We start from the raw sequence: 19,087 nt of genomic DNA on the forward strand, positions 1-19,087 counted from the left end.
TTAATTGAAGGACCGGTAGGCTTTGTGAGTTAATATTTTTAAGCTTAGAGAGAAAAGAACACAAGTGAGGCTGTGCCCAACTAGTGGGGGTGCCCGTATATGTAGTGCCTGTCTTTGCTTTGGTGGCTGATCCTGCATTATCCACAGCTGCCTTCCATTATTGCTCCTTGTCTCATGTTCTCTGATTAGTGGTGCGTTTCTCCTTTTAGGTGGTTGCTTGTGTTTTCATAACATAAAATGAAGTGAAAGAATGTTTCATACAAAGCTTGCCATTAAGCCCAATATGTAATGATATGCTTGAAAGAATACACCCCTCTTTGTAGGGCCCAAATCTCACTTTTGCTGTCATTCATAAAAGCTACATTTCTGTTTTGTGTTTGAGGCATTCTAGATTCTAGAGTCTAGTCTCAAATTTACTCTGCTAATCTTATCTCAGTTTTGCTTAGATAGTGATTCTGAAATTGTTGGAAGAATCGATGGATATTCTTTCAAATTTCTGTAGTCATATAGGTTGGTGGGACTTGGGTTAAACAGTTACTTGATGACAGTCCTTCCTCAGAGCCTTTCTTATTCTGCTGTGCACTTTAAATTTCCCAGAGGAGGACATGGGTGTAAGTGTTTTTCACACTTATTTAACTATGGGACTTTTTTATTATATATTTTTAAGTGCATCTATTGACTTCTCCCAGAATCGGTGTCTGTGAAACACAGTTTCTGTGAAACACAGTTCAGAAAATTTTGCCAGCACTGCCTTTTCTGCCTCTGTGATTTTGTTCCCTTTGCACCCTCATTTTTCTCGCCAATTTTTCAAATCCTGCCTGTTTTTTAAGTACCATCTAAAATGCCATTTCTATCATGAAGCTTTTTCTGATTGTAATATCTTCTCTTGAAAACCTGATGATACATTCTTTGTATGTCTTCTGGTATTTCTGACACCGTTGTATTGTTTTATGTGGACATTTTCTTATCTCTCTGCGGCTACACTCTTGGAGGAAGAGGACTACGCCTTACTTACTTTGGATATGCTGTGGTATTGTACTTCTTCATATGGAGCAGGGCCTCAATAAGAAGATGTCTTTGAAGCCAGGCAGGGACTCCTTCAGATGAAGATGTTTAAATCAGCCCTTTACCTAACAGAAGTTTACATTGCTTTTCTTTGTTATACTTACCTGAATTCTCGGTATTCAAAAAAGAGACCCTTTACCTTAGAGTCAGGCCGCTATTTTTATTTCTTTATTTTTAAGTTTTTATGTAAATTCCAACTAGTTAATATACAGTGTCCAGTACTTTAATTTCAAGATGGTTGTTTTTTAAAATCTGTCTGTATTTTCTGTTATGGTGATAAATTATCAAGCTTGTAATTAGCACCTTCTAACTATCAGGTATACACACGTTAGCGCCGATTTTACACACATAGGCGAACACTATTATTTCATAGTCTTGTTGTTTCTAGTGGAGATGATAAAAGGAGCCCCTCTAAAAATTAGGCTGTTCTTGTTACGATTCTGAAATCCACAGTTTGGAACAGCCCTAAGTTTCAAAGGGGGGAGAAAAAAAGCACTTTCATTTTTGCCTCCCGCTGACTCACCGACCGGGAAAGGTCGGAGTGGCAGTAGGAGGCAAAAATGAAAGTAATTATTTTCCTCTGAGACACGAAGCTGCCACACAGCATAAATTTCAAGATTATATATGTGGTTCTGCATCTCTTTTCACACTGTTCCTTTCGCTTATGCCTCCTGCTGCTGCTCCTGTGAGGGTGGACCTCTCTCCCTGTTGGAAACAGCCAAGTGTCATCCCAGGTTCTAGCTGCCTGTGGCAAGTGGGGGAAGGGAGAAGGATTCCTCCCCTCCCCCCCTTCAGACCGATGGTGTGAGATCATGAAAGAAAGATTACCTGACAAGAGCTTATAGGTGTTATTGCTTATTAAATCTTTGAAAAATGTTCCCACTCTTGGTATCATTATTTTAAAGCGCTGGGAAAGGACAGTGTCTGCTAGGGGTTGACGACCTTCTTTTGTTTTGTTCCACACCATTGGCCTGAATAAGGGGGGTGATATGGCAACATATGGTTAGCCAAGTGACTTCTTTCACTTTTGTAATGCTAATATCAGTCTGCACGTAAACAGAAATCTGGGGAAGTCAGCTTTCTAAGTGTCAAATACCAATTATGCCCTATTATAATGATGAGTGATGTATATTCCTGGCATATCTTTCCTTTCCTTGTTCTGAGATGAATACTCTAACCCCACAATATGAATATATGGTCTCATTTTTAGTATAGGAGTTTTTGTTGTTGTTGTTGAAGTTTTAGATTGTGAGATTTATTATCGTTTAAAATGTGCTTTTGCACTACTATGATTCTCTTGAACTTATAGAAAAAATTTTTCTGTCAGCTTTCATTTTTTCCCTTCCCTTCATTTCCTTCCTTCTTTCCTTCTTTGATTCCTTCCACTAAAGCCTAGAAGATACTGCAAGGATATTTTAACTAGATTCTAATTTATATATTCTCATTGCTTTAGAACTGTTGTTTGTGGAACAATGGATTTAGCTTAATTAAAAAAAATACAGACTGTGTATAAGATGATGACAGATAAATGGTAAAATGTTTATTTTCTACTATGAGACTAATTTTAAACAATGGAAGTTTACAACTAACATTTTGTGAGTGTTTTGATTTATCGTCATTATTTGAAGAGGGCTATGGTATATTCACATTCTTATCATAAATTTAAATACAAAACAATTATAATCAGTATTATACTAACGATTTCTGGTAGTGATTAGAAGGAGAATTAGTTTTTTTAATTTATTTATTTTGAGATATAGAGAGAGTGCACTTGCACATGCACGCTAGTGGAGGAGGGGCAGAGAAGGAGAGAATCGCAAGCAGGCTCCCCACTGTCAGCATGCCCCCCAGTATGGGGCTCAAACTCATGAACTGTGAGATCATGACCTGAGCCGAAACCAAAAGTTGGATGCTTAACTGACTGAGCCACTCAGGTCACCCCAGAAAGAAGATTAATTTTAATTGTAATAATCTTCAGGGCTTAGATTATAATTATTATTTGTAAATTTGTAGATACCTAGTGTTAACGCTTTTGCTACTTGTGAAAGAGGGAAAGTATCCCACATCTGCAGGTAGAAAAATAGACTGTCCTTATTTAGCTTGGAAGGTATGAGAATCTTGCCTTGCTGTTTTCCAATCCAAGCAGAAAGGTAGACTGACCATTCCTTTAAGCTTCATTGCAGCCGAATCCAGAGTCCACTTGTGCTTTCGCATCTCTGTGAAAGGAGTGTGAAGAGGTGAGGTTTGCCTTGTAGCATGTCAGGCTAGTAACCCAGGTGTGTTGTGGGCCAGAGTGAAGCAGCCCCCAGTGAACTCTATTGCGTGGATAGGATTTTTGGACATGATAACTGTATTACCTTCCCTTCTCTCTCTTTCTCTCTCTTTTTATAATTTTTTTAAGTTCATTTATTTGAGAGAGAGAGCATAGAGTAGGGGTGGAGAGAGAGAGAGAGAGAGAGAGAGAGAGAGAGAATTCCAAGCAGTCTCTGCACAGAGCCTGCACAGAGCCCCACGTGGGTCCTGAACTCATAAACTGTGAGATCACAACCTAAGCTGAGCTCAAGAGTCGGATGCTTAACTGACTGAGCCACCCAGGCGCCCCTCTTCTCTTCTCTTTAACTTATTTTTACAGAATTACTTTCTTTATGAAATAAGGGTCATCATTTAGCTTGCTTCTTTTGATAAATCGATTTTGCCAAGGTACTTTTCATATAGCATTGAGCAGAGCTTTTATTTTGGGGAGTCTTTATACAAGTTTAGATGTAATGGTCTTCTTTTAACAAGTTTAGTTCATTGAATAACTTTACTAATAAAGGTACAGGAGAATGAGCAGCTGCTGTTTTGAGGAAAGAAGACTCTTGCTATACATAGTTTAAGTTCATGAGCATGAACCTCAAGTGACTCTTAATTCTATATCAGCAGCCATATCCTTTTAATGCCTTTGCTTCCCAATCTCCTCAGTGACTACTTCCTAGTTTTTCTTCCTCAGCCCCCAACACTTTTCCCTCCATCCTCAGTCTCAGCTAATGCCCTTGCTTCCTACTTCACTTAAAAAAAAAAAAAACAAAAAAAAACGGAAACAATCAGAAGAGAACGCTCACAGACCCCTACCATGGATATCCTCCTCCCAGAATTTGTACTCCTGTGATCTGCCTTTTCCTTTTCAGATGCAGGAGCCACACTGTTCTCAAAGGCCAGTGCTCCCATGAGCACCAGATCCCATCTCCATCCCCTCCTTATTTCAGCTTCCTCTACTGAGTCCTTTCTATTACATACTAAGGTGCTGTTATTCTTTCCATCAAACAACAAACCAAACCAAACAAACTCAAAAAACAGCATTTGAAGTCCTCCCTCTCTCCAGCTGTTGACCTATTTCTCTGCTGCCTTTTACTGCAAAATTCCTAGAAAGATTTATTTATAGTTTTGTCTCTCCTTTCACTCTCTGAAGTGTACTCCAATTAAGCTTTCTCCCTGACCATGCCACCTACACTGCCCTTGCCAGGATCGCACTTCCCATGTTGCTCGGTCCAGCTGTGGGTTCTTTGGCCTCATCTTCCTCACTTACCAGCTGCATTTGGTAGTTGGCCATACTTTCTTCTTTGAAGCCTGTTCATTGCTTAGCTTCCAAGAACTTTGTTTTTCTCATGCCTTAGTGGTCTCCTTTGCTGATTTCTCCTCCCCTCCTGAACCTCTTAACAAATCAGGACTCTAACTATGATCTATATGCTGTTGACTCTCAGATTTACATCTCAACCCAGACCTCCGTCCTGAATTCCAAACTCTTGTATCCACTTGCATACTTGACATCAAATTTGCATGTCTGAATTCATGTCTGAATCTGAACTCCAAATATTCCTCCTAAAACTGTTCTATCTACAGTCTTCTCTGTCACAATTAGTGGCAAGTCCATCCTTTCAGTTGCTAGGCTAAAGCTTTTAGGGACATTCCTGACTCCCTCCAATGCCTTGTCTTCTATCTAATCCCATAAGCTCTAGCTTTAAATATATTTAGAATCGGAATACTTCTTACCCTATGTCACCACTCTGGTCAAAGTTAATTTTTCACAGACCTTATTGTGAATGGCTTCCCAGTTGGTCTCTGCTTCTGCCCTTGCCTCCTTTCACTGTACTCTCAACACAGAAGCCATTACAAAAGTATACAAAATTTAAATATAAAATATAACATTGTAGTCAAATCCTGTCCGTTTAAAACCTTCTAGTAGTTTCTCATCAGCTCGTTCATTCATCTTCTTCAAGTACATATTTGAATATCACCTTCTTTGATCATTCAATGAAAATTGAAATTTCACGCCAACCCAGTATGCCTTCACTGCCATATTTTTCTCTGTAGAATTTATAACCTTACTGCTTTTTATTTTGTTCGTTCCCGTTGTTTTCTTAGAGTATAAACCTTATCCCTAGTCTCCAGAATGGTACCCAGAGTGCATAGTCGACATTAAGTAAATGTTTGTTGAAAGAATATAAACTTGGTGTCAAATCAATCAGTTCTCTTTTTAAGCACCACCTTTTTGAATATGAGTATTAAAATATACAAATATCTACAGAATTTCTCTTTCATTGTACAAGTAACCGCCCACACCCCTCATTTCTTACTGAATGCTTTTTTTTTCACCTCCTTATTTTAACTGGAGTGTTATCTCTTTCCCCCATGGACACTGCTTCCCCTGTCACCCTCTCACGTGGAGGCTACTTGTTCTCTAATAACCATACCATAATGATTAGGAGGTAGCAACAGCAGCCTTCTCCATCCACAGTACCTCTTTCTGATCACTACTCCTTTTTCTTGGGGGTAGGAAAGGGTGAAGCCTGCTGTACTGAGGCTTCTGCTCCCCATCTAAAGGATTGTCACCTTTCTGATAGCTCTTATCTTTTTCTCAGGAGAGCAGGTGATGAGGACATTACCTCTCACATGATTGAAAACCTGACCACCCAGCTTGCTGTCTTACCACCTTCATCCCACTTTTGTCCGGGGTGCTGGTATGGCTGCTACTGTTGGTGTCTACCGATTAGTGAGTTCTTAAAATGCACCTGCTGTGTGCTAAGTCTTTTGAATACACTGCTTCATTTATTTCTGACAGATAACATACAAAACGTTGTTTTTCACACACTACAAGTAAGGGACTGAGGCTCAGACTAATGAACTGACCCGGGGTTGTCTGACTCCAAGCCAGTGATTCTTTAGCTTTCACAGAGAAAGCTCCTCGTGCATTTCCTGGCCAGTTGGATCCTAATCACCATGACTCTTGATATTTTTCTAGGTACCTCAAGTACCTAGTCTTCAAGATGAACTTTGTTATATTCTGCCCAAGGTTGCACTTTTGGTTGTGATTATTACCACCATCCATCTAGTTGCCCAAATTACAAAGAAGGGAATCTCATACATTATGTCTAGGCAATTGCCATGTTCTCTTGGTTTTATTTCCTAAAAAGCTATCTGATCTGCTAACCCTCTGCATCCTGACTGTACTACTCTAGTTTACCTTTTTCCTGGATTATTTCCAAAACTTTGTAACTGAGCTCTTTACCTTTCATTTTATCATTTCTAGTTCATTCTGTACATTGCAGCATGAGTTATCCTTTTAAAGTGTACATTTCCTTATATCGCACTCCTTAAAAGGCTGCTTTTTATTGCTGTTAGACGAATTTTTGCATTTCCTTATATGACTTAGAAGGTTTTGCATCACATGGTCTCTTACTTCTCTCACTGAATTTTGTGTCTTTACTTATTTTGGACTCAGATTCAGTCATATCTTGCTTATACTATGCTATCTTTCATCTCTAAATCTAAGATAAGATAGTAAGGCAATGGTATTCAAGGATATTTAGTCACTAATGGAACATAATGAGCATAAAGGCTCATTATAATGTTGTATAAACTACATTTCATGATAGAGATAATACAGATAGTGTTATAGTAGGGGAAGTGTATAATTTGGAAGACAACAAAAAGATAACTCTCAGAAAAATAATGATGATTGGGTAATTCCTTACACTAATATGCTTCCAGCAAATAAGATTATACTTTGAAAAGACATATGCACCCCTGTGTTTATTGCAGCATTGTTTACAATAGCCAAGATATGAAAACAACCCAAGTGTTCACTGATAGGTGAATGGATAGAGAAGATAAGGTATCATCTTGCCATTTAAAACAACGTGGATGGGTATTATAGGGTATTACGCTAAATGAAATAAGTTAGAGGAAGACAAATACCATATGGTTTCACTTATATGTGGAATCTAAAAAACAAAACAAATGGACAAATAAAAGAGACTCTTAAATATGAAGAACAAACTGGTGGTTGCAGAGGGGAGGTAGATGGGGCGGGGGGACAAACTAGGTGAAGGAGATTAAGTACTAACTTCTAGGTGTAAAATAAGTAAGTCACAGAGGTGAAAAGTACAGAATATGGAAAATAGCCAATAATATTGTAATAACGTATGGTGACAGATGGTGACTATACTTACTGTGATGAGCATTGAGTAATATATAGAATTGTTGAATTAATGTCTTATAAACCTGAAACTAATATAACATTGTATATCAGTTATACTTCAGTTATAAAAAAAGAATATATTATCTCAGCGTCCCAGTGTTCACATTTGTGGGTCATATTTTATGTTAGTGATAGTAGGATAATTTCTGCTCAATAATGTTTGTTGGATAAATGAATTAATCTCTAAATGAAAGTTAATTTAATTTATACCTCTTCAGCTAAATATTTTTTTAATGTTTATTTATTTTGAGAGAGAGAGAGAGAGAGAAAACACGAGCAGGCAAGGGACAGAGAAAGAGGGAGAGAGAATCCTAGGCAAGCATTCTCTGTGCTGCCAGTTCAGAGCCCAACGCGGGGCTCCATCTCAAGAGCTGTGAGATCATGACCTGAGCTGAAATCAAGAGTCAGACGCTTAACCAACTTAACAGCACCCCCGAGCTAAATATTAATCAAGTTATATTATGTTAATATTATATCATATAGATTTTAGTTACTTTAGAATTCTTTTAGGAAAAACCTACATTGTAATAGAGAATAATAAGAAAGCTGTCAAATGAGAAGTGTCATTTCAAAATATTTAAAGTTTGGTTGGGTTTTGAATTTCGATTGTTCATATATACATACTTAGAGGTAAGTGTTCCTCAAATTTTAAAGGAAATACCTTGAGAAAGTTAGATGATTTAAAAAAAATGCGAATACAGTAAAGATTCTTTCATCTGCTATCTTGGAAATTTCTGTTTGAACAGTCCGTTCAGAGTGATGTGGGCAAAGATGAAGCCAACATTAATTAAAATAGTTTCCCAATGTATTTGGAACTGCATTCAGTGCCTGAAATATAGGTTAATAATTATAGTGATGAGAACCATTCCATTTTTGAGGGTGTATTTGATATTTGGAAATACTGCAAAATTGCTTGGAGCCAAGTATTTATATTTACTTGGTGAAAAAAGTAAATAGTTTTGGTATTCTTCTTTTGACCAAAATGAGATACCTTATCTTCTAAAATGAGACCAATAATTTTCATATGATTCGCAAACTGATTACTATTCTAAAGGAGGAATTTCAAACCTAGTAAAGTATTGGAAGCCTTCCTGGAGTAAGTCTATATGTGATCATGGCACCTGTTTTGAAGGGCAACATTGAATGTATGGATTCTATTATGTTTGTTAGAATTTGGTCATATTACTTCCAGGGAAGAGGCAGAGTAGGAGGACCTTAAACCTACCTTGTCCCATGGTTACAGCTAGATAACACTCAGGTCAGTGTAAATACCCAGAAAACAACCCAAAGACTGGCAGAACAAACTCTACAACTAAATGTAGAGAAGAGGCCACATCCAATAGGTCAGGAAGGGCAGAGATGCAGTGGGTCTGGCTGGGAAAGGGAGGGAGCACAGGGGTGGAGGGGGTGAGAAACAGACTATCACACTGGGGAGCCTGCAAGGCGAAGATGAATCCCGATAGCATTTGGCATTGAAAGTTAGAACGCCAAATTTGGTGAGCTCTTTCAACCAGCAGAACTTAAAGCCTAGAACTTAAAAAATCAGCCGGCTCAGCTCTGAGAGAGCCCAGAGGGCATAGGGAGCTGAGTCCCCACCCTTAGAGAGACTGAACCACAGATGGCCCTTGGAGATACAGCCTAGAAGCAGCAGTTTGAAAAATGCCTGGCTTATATGGGAGGGAGAGTTATTTACTAAACTCAGAGTTCCCTGAGGGACTTCTCCAGGAACAAAGGATCTGGCAGGCACCTTGTCCCTCCCCTGCCCCCCAGCATAAACACACAGCTACCTGCAGGAAGCACGCAGCACCAGCATTCACCACCTAACTTGCTTACACCTTCCCCCCATCCCCTCAGCTAGACCTGCCTCAGTCAAGGTGCAGTGGATTCCCTCCCCTAGATGACCTGTGCAAACCTTGCCAACACTGGATCTCCCAACTGCGAGCTTTGTGGGGCCTCAGTCCCATTGCCGGCAGCGGTGGCTCGTGACCTCCTACAGGCAACACAGGCACTGTGTTAAAACTGCATCTCCCACCCATGTATACTTTGTGGAAGGGCCCTGTGGCCCAGGTCTCTGATGGCTACTCCTCCCCTGTGGAGGAAGACCAGGGCCAGCACCACCTTTTTAAAAGTGCACGTCCCACCCACTACTTTCAAGTGTAAGAGACACAGCTGACGTTCCTAAAACACAGAAACGGACACAAAAGTTTAGGCAAAATCAAGTGACAGAGGAATATGTCCCAAATGAAAGAACAGGACAAAATCACAGCAAGAGACCTAAGTGAAATGGAGATAAGTAATGTGCCTGATAGAGAATTTAAGATAATGAGCATAAAGCTACTCACTGACTTGAGAAAAGAGTGGAAAACATCAGTGAGATCTTTAACACAGATATAAAAAAGAACCAGTCAGAGATGAAGAACACAATAATTGAAATTAAAAATATACTAGATGGAGTAAATAACAGGCTAGAAGAATCAGAAGAATGATTCAGCCACCTGGAGGACAGAGTAATGGAAAGTAATCAAGCTAGCAAGTGAGAGAATAATTATTACGCAAAATGAGAATAGACTTGGGGAACTCAGTGACTACTTCAAGCATGATAACATTCATATTATAGGGATCCCAGAAAAAAGAAGAGAGAGAAAAGGGGGCAGAAAATGTATTTGAAGAAATAATAGCTGAAAACTTCCCAAATTAGGAGAAGGAAACAGAAATTCAGATCCAGGAAGCACAGAGATCCCCCAATGAAATCAACCCAAAGAGGTCCACTTCAAGACACATAGTAATTAAAATGGCAAAAAGCACTAATAAAGAAAGATTTTTAAAAGTAGAAAAAGAAAACAGTTACTTATAAGGAAAACTGCATAAGGCTATCATTGGATTTTTCAACTGAAACTTTTTAGGCCAGGAGGGAGTGGCATGACACATTGAAAGTGCTGAAAGGACAATAATCTGCAGCCAAAAATACTCTCTATTCAGCAAGGCTGTCATTTAGAATAGAAGGAGAGATACAAAGTTCCCAAGCAAACAAAAGTTAGAGGAGTTCATGACCACCAATCCAGCCCTACCAGAAATATTAAAGGGGAGGGGCGCCTGGGTGGCTCAGTCGGTTAAGCGGCCAACTTCGGCTCAGGTCATGATCTCGAGGTCCGTGAGTTCGAGCCCCGCGTCGGGCTCTGTGCTGACAGCTCGGAGTCCGGAGCCTGTTTTGGATTCTGTGTCTCCCTCTCTCTGACCCTCCCCCGTTCATGCTCTGTCTCTGTCTGTCTCAAAAATAAATAAACGTTAAAAAAAAAAAATTAAAAAAAGAAATATTAAAGGGGAGTCTGAGTGGAAAGGAAAGACCTTAAGTAAGAGTAAGAAAAATAGGAAGCACAAAACCAGTAGAAATAAGTTTATCTGTAAAAGTTAGTCGAGGGACTCACAAAATAAAAGTAAAGTATGACCCCATATACCTAAAACATGGGGAGGAGAGACATAAAGAATGGGTTCAAACTTAAGTGACTGTCATCTTAAGATAGGCTTCTTATGCACAAGATGTTATATACATAACTGAATGGTAACTGCAGATCAAAAACCAGTAGTAGATATGGAAAAAATAGAGAAAGGAATCCAAGTATATCACTAAAGAAAGCCATCTTAACCGCACTAGAAGAGAGGAAGGGAAGAAAGGAACAGAGAAGATACGCGCGCGCGCGCGCACACACACACACACACAAAACAAAGAACAAAATAACAACAAATATCTACCTGTCAATAATTACTTTGAATGTAAATGGACTAAGTGCTTTAATCAAAAGACACAGGGTGATGGGATGGATAAAAAACCAAACAAACAAACAAAAACAACATAAGACCCATTTATATGCTCCTTACAAGAGACTCACTTCAGACTTAAAGACACATGCAAATTGAAAATGAGGGGATGGAGAAACATTTATCATGCACATTGATGTGAAAGGAAAGCTGGGGTAGAAATACATTAGATAAATTGACTTTAAAACAAAGACTATAACAAGAGATGAAGAAGGACAGTCATATAATCATTAAGAGGACAATCACAAAAAGATGTAACAATTGTAAACATTTATGCCCCCAACAAGAGAACACCCAAATAGATAAGATAGTTAATAACAAATGTAAAGGAACTAATTGATAGTAATACAATAATAGTAGGGGACTTTTACACACCACTTACATAAATGGACAGATCATCTAAATAGAAAATCAATAAGGAAAGAGTGGCTTTGACACACTGGACCAGATGTATTTAATAGATACATTCAGAACATTCTCCTGAAAGAGCTGAATACACATTCTTTTCAAATCTATTTGGAACATTGTTAAGAATAGATCACATATTAGGTCACAAAAGAAGTCTCAGCAATTTCAAAAAAGATTGAAGTTATACCATGTATCTTTTTTTAAAAAAAATTTTAATGTTTATTTTTGAGAGAGAGAGAGAGAGAGAGAGAGCACGAGCAGGGGAAGGGTAAAGAGAGACGGAGACACAGAATCTGAAGCAGGCTTCAGCTCTGAGCTGTCAGTACAGAACCCGATGTGGGGCTCGAGCTCATGAACCCATGAGATCATGACATGAGCTGAAGTTGAACACTTAACTGACTGAGCCACCCAGGCACCCCATACCATTCATCTTTTCTGACCACAGTTCAATGAAACTAGAAATCAATCAGAAGAAAAAATCTGGAAAGAACAGAAATACATGGAGGTTAAATAACATGCTACTAACAACTGAATGGGTCAACTGAGAAATCAAGGAGGAAATAAAAAAATACGTGGAGACAAATGAAAATGAAAACACAACAGTCCAAAAAGTTTGGGATGCAGCAAAAGTGGTTGTTAACAGAGGCAAGTTTATACCATTACAGGGTTACTTCAGAAGGCAAGAAAAATTTCAGATAAATAACCTTACACCTAAAGGATCTAGAAAAAGAAGAATAAGCAAAACCCAAATCCAGTAAAAGGAAGGAAGTAATAAAGATAAAGCAGTTATAAATGATATAGAAACTAAAGTAAACAAACAAACAAACAAACAAAAAACAGTAGAACAGATCAATGAAACCATCAGAGCCGGTTCTTGAAATGATCAACAAAATTGATAAACCTCAAGCCAGCCTCCTCAAAAAATAAAAAAACAACAGCAAGAGAGGACTCAAACAAAATGAGAAATGGAAGGGAGAAATAACAACTGACAACACACAAATACAAAGGATTGTAAGAGAATATTATGAAAAATTCTATGCCAACAAACCGCACAATCTAGAAGAAATCGATAAATTCCTAGAACTTATAACCTACCAAAACAGGAAACAGGAAGAAATAGAAAATTTAAGCAGATCGATTGCTAGCAAAGAAATTGAATCAATAATTGAAAACTCCCAACAAACAAAGCCCAGGACCAAACAGCTTCACTGGTGAATTCTACCAAACATTTAAAGAAGAGTTAATACCTATTCTTTTCAAACTATTCCAAAAAAGTAGAAGGGAAAGGAAAACTTCCAAATTTATTCTATGAGGCCGGCATTACCCTGATTCTAAAACCACATAAGGACACAACAAAAAAACAGAACTATAGGTCAATATTCTGATAAACATAAATGCAGAATTCTTCAACAATATATTAGAAACCGAAATCCAACAATACATTAAAAAAATAATTCACCGCCATCAAGTGGATTTATACCTAGGATGCAAGGGTAGTTCAGTATTTGCAAATCAATCAATGTGATACATCACATCAATAAGAGAAAGTTTAAAAACTAATGATTTCAATAGATGTAGACAAAGCATTTGACAAGGTACAACATCCATTCATGATAAAAAACCTCAACAAAGCAGATTTATAGGGAAACCAGATAGACCTTTAATAAAGGCCTTATATGAAAAACCCACAGTGAACATCATGCTCGTTGGTGAAAAAGAGCTTTTTCCCATAGGTTGGGAACAAAACAACACTCCCACCACTTTTATTCAACAGTCCTGGAAGTCATAGCTCAGCAGTCAGACAAGAGAAAAGAATGAAGGCCACCCAAATTGGTAAGAAGTAAAGCTTACCATATACAGACGGCATGATATTATATATAGTAAACTCTAAAGATTCCACCAAAAAACTCTTAGAACTGATAAATGAATTCAGTAAGCTCTCAGGATACAAAACTATGTGCAGAAATCCATTGCATTTCTGTACACTAATAATGAGGCAGCAGAAAAGAAATTAAGGAAACAATCCCATTTACAGTTGCACTAAAAATGATAAAATACCTATGAATAATCTTAACCAAAGAGGTGAATGACCTCTACTGTGAAAGTATTAAACATAGATGAAAGAAATTGAAGATGACACCAAGAAATGGAAAAGCATTCCATGTTCATGGATTGGAAGAACAAATATTTTTTTAAATATTTATACTACATCTACAGACTTAATGTAATCTCTATCAAAATACCAATAGCATTTTTCACAGAAATTTTCACAAACAATCCTAAAATTTGTATGAACCACAAAAGACCTTGAATACCCAAAGAAATCTTGAAAAAGAAAAACAAAACTGGCAGCATTACTGTTCCAGACTTCAAATCATATTACAAGTATGTCGTAATCAAAACAGTATGGTACGGGCACAAAAATAGACACATGGATCAATGGAAAAGAATAGAAAACCCAGAAATAACTCTCCAGTTATACGGTCAGTTGATCTTCAACAATGGAGGCAAGAACATGCAATTGAATATAGACAATGTCTTCAACAAATGGTGCTAAGAAAACTGGACAGCATCATACAGAAGAATGAAACTGTTCAATTTTCTTACACCATACATAAAAATAAACTCAAAATGGATTAAGGGCCTAAATGTGAGACCTGAAGCTATTAAAATCCTAGAAGAGGCCATAGGCAGTAAGTTGTGTAGCAACATTTTTCTAGATATGTCTCCTGAGACTAGGGAAACAAAAGCAAAAATAAACTATTGGGACTGTATCAAAATAAAAACCTGCAAGCAACAGAAACAACCAACAAAAAAATGATTTCACTCATATGTGGTTTTTAAGAAACAAAACAAATGAACAAAGGGGAAAAAAAGAGACAAACCAAAAAGCAGACTCTTAACTATGGAGAACAGATGGTTATCAGAGAGGAGGGCAGGTGGGGGATGGGTAGAATAGGTGAAAGGGATTAAGAGTACACTGAACTTGATAAGCGAGTAATATATGAAATCGTTGAACCACTGTATTGTGCATCTGAAAGGAATATAACATTGTTAAGTACACTGGAATTAAAATTCAGTCATAGTATTTACATTTAGGATATCTTTATATTTTGTCTTCCTTTGTATCATTATTATGTGAATATTATGACTTTTTTATATGACTGGTTATGTTTCAAACAGCTTTCTCAGTAAGTATTCATAAAGCAAATATTTCTTATATTTAGAAATTTTGAGAAGTACCTCTTTTATCAGCCACATTTATATAGAATAAATTTAATTATGCATCATTTTTTTTTTTTTCTTTCTTGACTGGATCTCATTAAGTATAGATCAAGGGGATGTAGATCAAGGGAGAACAAGGAGATGGAGGAGGAGTTTCTCAGAGAGTTATGATAGGGTGTCCAATGGAGGGTGTGGGGGATACCCGAAATCACTTCAACACGAACTTCCAGAATCAATAAATGGGAGAGATTGAACAGTGAATTCCACTGCCCAGAGTGAATGTATGAAGGGAGAAGTGAGGACCAAGAATGAACCCTGTGGAATACCAGCATTTATCTGTGGAGTTGCTAGAAGGAAATAGAACGACTGGCTCTTTAGTGTGGTGGTTGAGAGCGTGAGCTCTGAAGACAGTTATCTGAAATGAATTCTTGGATCTCCTACTTTCTAGCTATGTTATGGAGAACAAGTTATTTAACATCTATAAACCTTACTCTTTTTATCAATAAATGAGAAGAATAATGTATTTTACTTCATAAAGTTGATTTGGAGCTTTCTTTCAGTATGGTGCTTAGCACGTAGCACTATGATGATGATGACGGTGACGACGATAACCATGACTATGACAGTGGCAATTTCTGCCAATAATTACTCGGCCTGCACATTCCTTTACTCATTGCTTGTTTGTATATCACATTATATCCTTAATTACATTTTTATTGCCTACCTTCTGCCCAAATTGCCTGTCCTTTCACCTTGTTTATCCCAGTAAATGGCATCAAGATCCATCTACACACTCATGCCAAAAATGTATGCTTTATTCTTGATTCCCTTCTGTCCCTCACTTCTCATATTCAGTTCACCAGCAATTCCTTTGTATGTCAAGATCATATCCTGATTCCATCTGCTGTCTGTATCTCACTGTAACTCCCAGGTCCAGTCCATTACCTATGTCCACTTTCCCTACTTCCTCTCTAGCTTTACTTCTTCCCTTCCTCTCTGGTTCCTTCTCCATGCAGCACTGTGAGTTATTTCTGTAAAATGTATAGTGGATCAGAGCACATGCTTCCCACGTAAACCCCAAGCACCTCACCCCTGCTGTCAGAGCACTATGTGATTTTGTCAGTGCTTACCTCTTGAACGTCTTTCCTTACCATTGTGCCCCTTGTTCTCTGTATTCCAGCTACACTGGCTTTTTCCCTTTTCACACCAAGATCATTCTTAAGACATTTTCTCCAGCTGTTTTTTCTGCTCTTTCCTTCTGGTCTTTTAATTTCAATGTAAATTACTTCATCAGTCAGACTTCAATGTAAAGTCACTTCATCAGTCAGATCATCCCTAAATTACCCAATCTAAGATAACCATCCACTCATTTTCCGTTTTATCACTGTATTGTATTTCTCTGCATAGTACTTAAGTACGCAGAATAAATATTAGATACTATCATGTATTTGTTTACTTTTTATTGTTTTGTATTATGTATTTGTATTATTTTGTATTATGTATTTGTCTCCCCTGTTATCCCTATCTCACTTTCTGTCTGTTTCTCTCAGTGAGAGACTTTTCCTTGCCATGTTTTATTTTACCAGGTATGGCTGGTGGTGCTCATGGGAGGAGTGGGGAGATGGGAGCCTCTTTGTCATTAATTAACTATTCTGCTCATGATAAGGTGGGGAAGATAGTATTTTTGGTTACATAATTTAGATACAGTAATTATTATGCTAGGTAGTATAACAAATGATGATTAAATGATATAAATACCAGGGTCTTTTAAATGTTTAACTAGATAATTAGTTATATTTGGTCACTCATTTTTCTTTTGTTATAGTGAATTTCCTCCTTTGATAAAAAGCCAGCTGTAATGATTAATGGTATATTGTTCAAACTGGTACAACTCTCCAACACTTAGTATCTTTAGGAATAGGTTACTCTTGAAATAGTTCAAGAAATCTTCATGCGATAATTTTTGAATCATTAGATTTTGCCAGCACGTGTGCTATTTTTGTGTGTGTTGTTTTTCTGTTTTTTGTTTTGGTTTTCAATGAGATTTGTAGAAAGTTTGTAGAAAATAGTATTTGAAAGAATCATATTAAATATCATTCATAGGCTATTCCAGTTTGAGTAATTTGGTGATGAGTAACATCATCTTCAAGATCCTAGCAGGAACTTTATTGCTAAACAAAATTGAAGGGGATTTTGAAGTTTTGTTACTCTTAAATTTTAGAGAAATCCAATAATATTCATATAAAATATAAAGTAATTTATTAATTTGAATAATTGGTAATATGAAAACCACCAGTAAGAGATAAATTTTCAATAATAATGAAAACCTTATTAATGGTGTTAAATATAGTTAATACTGGCTTGTATATTAGCCCATTGATAACAATACCATTAGGAATTACCAGGATATAATTTGCTCTCTGAGGAGTTTACCGAGTTCATGCTGTGACTCTTCTAATTTCCCTAGAGAGAATTGTCATACTAATGTTATCCTGAATTATCGTATTGCTCATTAAATGTCCTTGCCTTCAGGGGCACCTGGATGGCTCAGTCAGTTAAGCATCTGACTTCAGATCACGTCATGATCTCACATTTTGTGAGTTCAAGCCCCGTTGCTGGACTCTGTGCTGACAGCTTGGACCCTGGAGCCTGCCTCAGATTCTGTGTCTCCCTCCCTCTCTCTCTCTCTGCCAGTCCCCTGCTGGTTCTCTCTCTCTCTCTTTCTCTCTCAAAATATAAATAAACATTAAAAAGGTGTCCTTGCCTTCAAATTTAAAGCAAATGAAATCAATTTAGTCTTAGGAAATCTTTGTTTAAAGAGTCTGCTGCACCTGTGAGAATAAGAACCACTAGCACAGCAGAATGAATTTTATTTTAAAAGTTTTATGTGAAGGAAGCAGTAAACACAGACTGACATGTAGAAGTTAATCCCAATTAGTTAGCAAGATCTGGTGTTATGTGATTAGAGTGCATTCAAATCAACAAGAGATGCATTAATAAGAAACCAGAACATTTAAGGTGTTATATAAAGCTTCATTCATTCTCAGATTTGAGCTCTTAATTGTTGTCTGTAATTTTGAATATTTATTTTTTGTTTCTGAAATTTCTGGATACTTTTTATATAATATATCATGTTAGTATGTAGATTCAGAAATGTTATGAGGCTAAACAATAATTTACCACAAAAGTATAATATAAGTGCTTCCAAGAACAGTTTTAAATATACCTTAAGAGTTATGGGTGTCTTTTAGTTAGTAATTAAGAGAGAAAATAGTATTGAGAAATAACACATATAGGCTTATAGTTATGTTGTCCATGTTAATTAGTTATGTTTTAGGACTTCTTCCCAACAATTAATCTGTTTGAAAATACTTAGACACAGGGTATGCAGGCTTTATTTCAGTAATTGCAGAAGATACTTTGTGCTGGATTAGCCATGCCCTTTCTGAGTTTTCTTTTGTCATGAAGCCAAGCAGTTTTAAACTCCTGGGGTTTATGGGCTTTGAACCAGTTATTCTCCTCTTTAGTGTGCCTGCAATCTTAAACTTTAAGCATGTTCTAACCAGATAACCAAATTGTAAACATGATTTTATGTATTAAATGCCCTCCCCCCAATAATTATTGAAAGGACATTGGGCAGAATAAACTATATAGTTAGATACACTGTACTGTCACCTAAGTAGCCTTATACCCAAGGGGTTGGGCAATCTTCATTTGTGAATCAGGAGGATAATCCACATGATAAACGAGGTATCCCAGTTGGAAGGCAGAGCCCAGGGCTGGGTGATACTAAGAACTTCCAGTGATCGTGCCCTTGACATTGGGAAGTCTAGCAACAGATACAGCCCTGTTACGAGAATTGGTGGAAAGTTGTCCTGTTGGCACTCTTGGGGAAGGGAAAGTCTTCACTGATATTGACTACTTGTCCTGTGTTTGGGTCTGTCCTAAGTAGTTTATAATCATTATCTCATTCAGACACAATTCTTTAGGTAGTCTTACCCCTCTTTTACAGAAGTAGGAAAAAAGGTTTGGGTAGCTTCCCCAGCTCAGAAAGAT

General features: G+C 37.4%; 1 protein-coding gene across 2 annotated transcripts in view; it reads left to right on the forward strand.

Annotated features, from left to right (window-relative positions):
* NEK7 (NIMA related kinase 7) overlaps positions 1-19,087 on the forward strand; it is a 160,845-nt gene that overhangs the window by 62,918 nt on the left and 78,840 nt on the right. The window lies entirely within an intron of this gene.

The sequence above is a fragment of the Lynx canadensis genome, chromosome F1, assembly GCF_007474595.2.
Source record: "Lynx canadensis isolate LIC74 chromosome F1, mLynCan4.pri.v2, whole genome shotgun sequence".
NCBI classification, from domain to species: domain Eukaryota; kingdom Metazoa; phylum Chordata; class Mammalia; order Carnivora; family Felidae; genus Lynx; species Lynx canadensis.